Genomic DNA, 7,392 nt, shown 5'->3' on the forward strand with positions numbered 1-7,392 from the left:
ATGTAAATGATCTTCCAGATGGTATAGAATAATTCCTCTCATTGTTTGCTGATGATGCATAAATTATAAGGAGGATTAAGACCGAGGAAGACAGTATGAGACTACAAGATGACCTAGACAAACTGCATGAATGGTCCAACAAATGGCTACTAAAGTTCAACCCAAGTAAATGTAAGGTAATGAAACTAGGCAGTGGAAACAGAAGACCAGACACAGGATACAGAATGGGAGATGAAGTCCTTCATGAAACGGGCAGAGGAAAGGATCTACGAGTTGATATCACATAAAACCTGTCTCCTGAAGCCCACAACAAAAGAACAACATTTGCGGCGAATGCAAGGCTAGCTAACATCATAACTGCCTTCAGGAACCTGTGTAAGGAATCATTCAGAACCTTGTATACCACACATGTAAGACCAATCCTGGAGTATGCGGCCCCAGCATGGAGCCCGTACCTTGTCAAGCACAAGGCGAAGATTGAAAAAGTTCAGAGATATGCCACTAGGCTAGTCCCAGAACTATTAGGCATGAGTTACGAAGAAAGGCTGCGAGAAATGCACCTCACGACACTAGAAGACAGAAGAGTAAGGGGACACATGATCAAAATTCTCAGAGGAATTGTCAGGGTAGATAAAGATAACCTGTTTAACACGGTTGGTACGCGAACAAGGGGACAAAAGTGGAAACTAAGTACACAAATGTCTGTGTCCACACATCTCTGTGTCTCCACATCTCTGTTTCTCTACTCCTCTGTTTCTCTACATCTCTGTGTCTCCACATCTCTGTAACTCCCACAGCTCTGTCTTTCCCTATTTCTGTGTCTGCACATCTCCGTGTCTGCACATCTCCGTATCTCCACATCTCCATGAATCTTCATCTCTGTGTCTCCCGAATTCTGTGTCGCCACATCTCTGTGTGTCCATACAACCGTGTCTCCATATCTCCGTTTTTCACATCTCTAAGTATTCTCATCTTCGTGTCTCCTCATCTTCGTGTCTCCATATCTCCGTGTCTCCACATCTCAGTGTCTCCACAACTTCGTGTTACCAAATATATGTGTCTCCACATCTTCATGTCTCCACATCTTCGAGTCTCCACATCTCTGTGTCTCCACATTTCCGTGTCTCCACTTCTTCGTGTTTTAACATTTCCGTGTCTCCACATCTCTGTGTCTCCACTTCTCCGTGTTTCCGCATCTTTGTGTCTAAAACACTTCTCTGTCTTCACATCTATGTGACCACTAATCTTCGTGTCTCAACATGTTCTTGTTTCCACATCACCTTTGTCTCCACACTTATATATGTCTGCACATCTCTGTGTCTCCTCATCTCTGTGCCTCCCACACCTCTATCTCTCCACATCTCCGTGTCTGCACATCTTCATGTCACCATATTTCTGTGTATCTACATCTCTGTGTCTCCATACCTCTGCATCTTCCGTACTTATGTGTCTCCACACTGTGTCTCTACATCTTCATGAATCCTCAACTTCGTGTCTCCACATCTCCATGTCTCCACATCTCAGTGACTCCACATCTCTGTGTGTCTACATCTGTGTCCACATCTCTCCATATCTTCGTGTCTCCACTACTTCTTTTCCAACATCTCTGTGTCTCCACATCTCGGTGACTCCTCATCCCTGTTTTTCCACATCTCTGTATTTCCCAATCTCTGTGTCTCAACATCTAAGTGTCTCCACATCCCTGTGTCGCAACTTCTCCGTGTATCCACATCTCTGTATCTCCACATTTCCCTGTCTCCAGATTTCTTTGTCACAAGATTTCTGTGTCTCCACATCTCTGTCTCCACATCTTCGTTTCTCCAAATCTATTTGTCGCTACATCTCCGTGTCTCCAGATCTCTGTTTCCATATCTTCGTGTCTTCGCATTTCCGTGTCTCCAAATCTCCATGTCTCCACATCTCTGTGTTTCCATATCTTCGTGTCTCCATATCTCTGTATTTTCACATCTCCTGTGTCTCCACCTCTATGTCTCCACATCTCCGTGTCCTCACATTTCCGTGCCTGCACATTTTCTTGTCTACACATCTTCGTGTCTCCACATCTCTGTCTCACACATCTTTCTGTCACCACATCTATGTGTCCACATATTTCCGTTTCTCCACATCTTCTTGTCTCCACATGTCTGTGTCACCACATCTCTGAGTCTTCACATCTCCGGGTTTCCACATCGCGTGTCTCCACATCTCCGTGTCTCCACATCTTTGTGTCTCCACTTTTCTATGTCTCCAGATCTCTTTGTCTCCCACATTTCTGTGTCTTCACAGCTCTGTGTCTTCACATCTCCGAGTCTCCACCTCTCCGTGTCTCCACATCTCTGTGTCTTCACATTTTAGTGTCTCCCACACCTCTGTGCCTCCACGTCTTTGTTTCTCCAAATATCTGTGTCTGCACATCTTCGTGCCTCCGTATCTCCGTGTCTCTACATCTCTATGTCTCCACATCTCCTTGTTTCCTAATCTTCGTGTCTCCAAATCTCCGTTCTCAACAACTATATGTCTCCACATCTCCGTGTCTCCACATCGCTGTATCTCCATATCTTCGTGTCACCCAATCTCCGTGTATCCACATCTCTGTATCTCCATATCTTTGTTGCCCAACATCTTCGTGTCTCCGCATCTCTGTCTCAAAATCTCTTGAGTCTCCACATCTTTTTGTCTCCACATATTCGTCTCTTCACATCTCTGTGTCTCCACGTCTTCGTGTCTACACATCTCCGTGTCTCCACATCTCCGTGTCTCCACAACTACATGTCTCACCATATCAGTGTCTACGTCTCCTTGTCTCCACATCTCTGTGTCTCCACTTCCCCGTGTCTTCTCATCTCCTGTTTCCACATTTTCGTGTCTCCACATCTTCGAGTCAGCACAATTACATGTCTCAAAATATATGTGTGTCCACATCTCTGTGTCTCCACATCTCAGTGTCTCCACATCTCTGTATCTTCACAACTCTTTTTGTCTCCACATCTCTGTGTCTACACTTCTATATGTCTCCACCTCTTTGTGTTTTCACATCTTTGTGTCTTAACATCTCCTTGTTTCCACATCTCTGTCTCTCTACATCTCTGTGTACTCACCTATTTGGGCTTGCAGGATCGAGCATTGACTCTTGGATCCCGCTTTTCTAGCCATCGGTTGTTTACAGCAATGGCTCCTGTCCCATTTCCCTATCATATCTAGTTTTAAAATTATGAAGAGAGTTTGCTTCCACAAACTGTTAAGTGCATTCCATTTTTCCACTACCCTCACATAAAAGAATACTTCCTAACATCTCTGTGACTCATCTGAGTTTCCGGCTTCCACCCATGTCCCCTCGGTCTGTTACTTTTACGAGTGAACATTTCATCTATTTCCACTTTGTCAATTCTGCTTAGTATTTTATATGTTCCTATCATATCCCCTCTCCCCCTTCTTTTTTCTAGTGTCGTAAGGTTCAGTTCCTTCAGGCGCTCTTCATATCCCATCCCTCGTAACTCTGGGACAAGCCTCGTCGCAAACTTTTGAACTTTTTCCAGTTTGCTTATGTGTTTCTTCTGGTGGGGACTCCATGATAGCGGGGCATATTCTAAAACTGGTCTCATGTAGGCAGTGTAAAGCACCCTAAAAGCCTCTTAACTTAGGTTTCTGAATGAAGTTCTAACCTTCGCCAGTGTAGAGTACGCTGCTGTCGTTATCCTATTTATGTGCCTCAGGAGTTACATTAGGTGTTACGTCCACTCCCAGGTCTCTTTCTCAAGTAAGTAAGAAATTATCAAAAGAAGGCACCAAACCGGGAAGGCTATGTAGCACCATCAATTGCGCAAAATAATCAGAGGGCGCTAAATATCACCAAGGATGCCAATACGAGAACAAAAACGCATAAGGCGAACGATATCAAAAGTATCCGAGTCACCAAGAATTCTATTGAGGGACAGGTGACCGTGAGGGGAGGTCGGAAAGCAAGACACACGCTCGTCCTGGAAGTCAGGACATTCAAGAAGGACATGCACGACCGTAAGAGGGACAATGCAACTAGGACAATAAGGAGCAGGGCGGCGGTCCATCAAGTGACCATGGGTTAAGCGAGTATGGCCAATACGAAACCTCGCCAGAGCTGTTTCCCACCGCCGGTTACGGTGGAAGGAGGACGGCCACGAGGAAACACAACATTTAAGAGTACGTAGCTTGTTACCAGTAACAGACAACCAAGAAGCCTGCCAACGGGTAAGGACTGAGGAATGGATAACCGGGTAAAAGTCGGAATACGGAATGCCTTTACGAGAGATGGGACAAGAGCGGACCGCTTCCTTGGCGGCAGCATCCGCACGCTCATTTAAAGACACACCAATATGGCTGGGAACCCAACAAAACTCAACCGACTTAAATTTACTGTGAACAAGAAACAGCCAATGCTGGATCTCGACAACTACTGGATGAACCGGATTAAAGGACCCGAGAGCCATGAGGGCACTACGAGAGTCAACAACAACTACAAAGGAAGACTGACAACGAGAAAGCAGGAGACGAAGAGCATAAAGAATAGCATAAAGTTCCGCTGTAAAGATGCTAGTCTCCGGAGGTAAGCGACACATATAAGTGCGATCAGGAAAAACAACAGAGTAGCCAACACCGTCCGCAGACTTTGACCCATCGGTGAAGACAGAAACGGAGCGGGAGTGAGAAGAAAAGTGCTCAAGGAAAAGGCGTTTTAGAACCGTGGGAGGGGTAAAAGCTTTAGTGATACGGGTCAAGGAAGTACAAAACCGCGGAAGAGGGACTCTCCATGAGGGCAAAGAAGGAACAACACGAGGAGAAACATTAGAAATACGAACGGAAAGAGAATCCTGGAGGCGAGACAACCGGACAGAAAGAGGGAGGTGGTGAAGAGGAACAGGAACCGCAGGAGGGGTAAAAGTTAAAGCACGACAGAGGCGAGAGGAAGGATGTTGTAAGGACCGCGCAAGATAGCGACGACAGTAGCGATCACGGCGGTCCTGGAGAGACAGGAAGCCAGTGTCAACATACAAGCTAAGGACGGGAGTCGAACGAAAGGCACCAGAACTGAGGCGCAACCCAGTATGGTGCAAAGCATCAAGACGGCGAAGAGTAGAAGGAGAAGCAGACGAGTAAGCAGGGCAACCATAATCGAGCTTAGACAGGACGAGAGAGGATTGTAAAGCAAGGAGAGTGCGCCTATCTGCCCCCCAAGAAGTATGGGACAAGACCCGAAGGAGGGTAAGGGCCTTAGAGCACTCAACACGGAGGTAAGAGATATGGGAAGACCAAGACAAACGAGTGTCAAGGAATAACCCCAAAAGCTTTGCGGAATCTTTGTATTCAAGGGGAAGACCATAAAGTGACAAAGAGGGACGAAGAACGACCCGTTTCCGCGTAAAAGTCATGGCACAAGTCTTAGAAGTAGAGAACTTGAAGCCATGATCTGTGGCCCAAGACGACACGGCATCAATTGCAAGTTGAAGCCGGCGCTGAAGGAGAGGCGAATCATCACCCTGACAGCAAATGGTAAGATCATCGACATAGAGAGCGGAGAAGACACCAGAAGGAAGAGAGGAAAGAAGACCATTGAGGGCAACCAGAAAAAGAGTAGTGCTCAGAACACTACCCTGGGGCACACCTTCGTATTGCTGAAAAGAGGCAAAGAGAACGGTACCAAGGCGCACCCGAAAGGAACGACGGGAGAGGAAGCTGCGGAAAGAAAGAGAGGGAGATGACCACGAAGGCCAAAAGAATGAAGTTGAGATAGAATATGATAACGCCAAGTGGTGTCGTAAGCCTTTTCCAGGTCAAAAAGGACGGCAACAACGGAGGTCTTCGCAGCAAAAGCAGTACGAATATAGACCTCCAAGTTCACCAGGACATCTGTCGTGCTGCGGAACTTGCGGAAACCAAATTGAGAAGGGTAGAGGAGGTGATGGTGTTCCAGGAATCACATCAGACGAACGTTAACCATACGTTCAAAGAGTTTGCAGACACAACTTGTGAGAGCAATAGGGCGAAAGTCCTTAGGGGAAGTACCCAGAGACCCCGGTTTGCGAACAGGGAGGACAACGGCATCGAGCCAGTCCTCAGGGACTGACGACGACTCCCAGATCCGATTATACAGACTCAGTAAATACTGAGACGTGCACGGAGCGAGATGGCGAAGCATCTCATAATGAATACCATCGGAGCCCGCCGCTGTAGAACCGCAGAGGGCCAGAGCAGAACGAAGTTCAGAGAGAGAGAAGGGATCATTATAGGGAAGCTGAAGACGAGTGCAGAAATCTAAAGGACGAGACTCAAGGACAGGTTTACGAAGAAGAAAAGATTGGGGAAGATGAAGACCAGAGCTAACAGAAGAAAAGTGGGAACCCAGTAAGGAAGTGACCTGCAATGGCTCCGCCACAAGACACAAGAGTATCATGGAGGTGAAGGACCGGTGAAACATCGGGAACGGACGTAATTGTTGAGACATAAGATGCCCAACATTCACGTTTAGCCGTACGGATGGCCCTACGGGCCACCGCACTCGCTTTCCGAAAGAAAAGAAAAGAATTGGTCGTCTGCCTACGGCGGTGCCTCTTCCAGGCTGCACGCTTACAGCGGACAGCCCGAGCACAGTCCGTATTCCACCAGGGAATGCACTTCCGTGGACCCCGAGAGGAAGAGCGAGGGATAGAGCGGAGGGCAGCGTTGAAGACAGTGTCATGAAAAAGGAGGAGAGCGCGAGAGAGAGGCAGAAGGGAGAGGTCAGAGAGAGTAGCAATGAGGGTAAATAGGGTCCAGTCCGCCTTAGCAAACTGCCACCTAGGGAAAGAGAGGGAAGGGCGAAAAGAGAAAAAGGAAACAAGGATGGGGAAATGATCACTTCCATGGAGGTCATCAAGAACCTGCCACGTGAAATCTAAGTAAAGAGAAGAAGAGCAGAGAGAAAGATCAAGACAAGAAAGGGTGCGAGTCCGAGAGTCCAAATGAGTGGGCTCACCAGAATTCAGAAGAGACAGGGAAGAAGAGAGGAGAAACGGCTCAAGAAGGCGACCCCGGGTATTCGTCAGAACGTCACCCCAAAGAGAATGACGACAATTGAAGTTACCCAGCAGGAGCACAGGCTCCGGTAAGGAGTCTAGGAGGTGCTTCAAATCAGGAAGAGAAAGCAGGACGAAGCGAAGCGAAAATGTCCATAGAACTGGCAAGCAGGGGATGGAAGAACGGGGCGAGGTTGCAGAAATCTTGAGCGAGGATCTGGAGATGAGGTGAAGAGGGGAGATGAAAGATCGGTGGCCCAACCACCGCGGATTAGAACTTGAGTAGATGGAAGTAGAATTGAGTAGGGCGTCATTTGCAGTCCACACAGAGGCCAGGAACGCAAGCAGCTGGCAGTTGATGGTAATT

Source organism: Procambarus clarkii, chromosome 66, assembly GCF_040958095.1.
Source record: "Procambarus clarkii isolate CNS0578487 chromosome 66, FALCON_Pclarkii_2.0, whole genome shotgun sequence".
Classification (NCBI taxonomy): domain Eukaryota; kingdom Metazoa; phylum Arthropoda; class Malacostraca; order Decapoda; family Cambaridae; genus Procambarus; species Procambarus clarkii.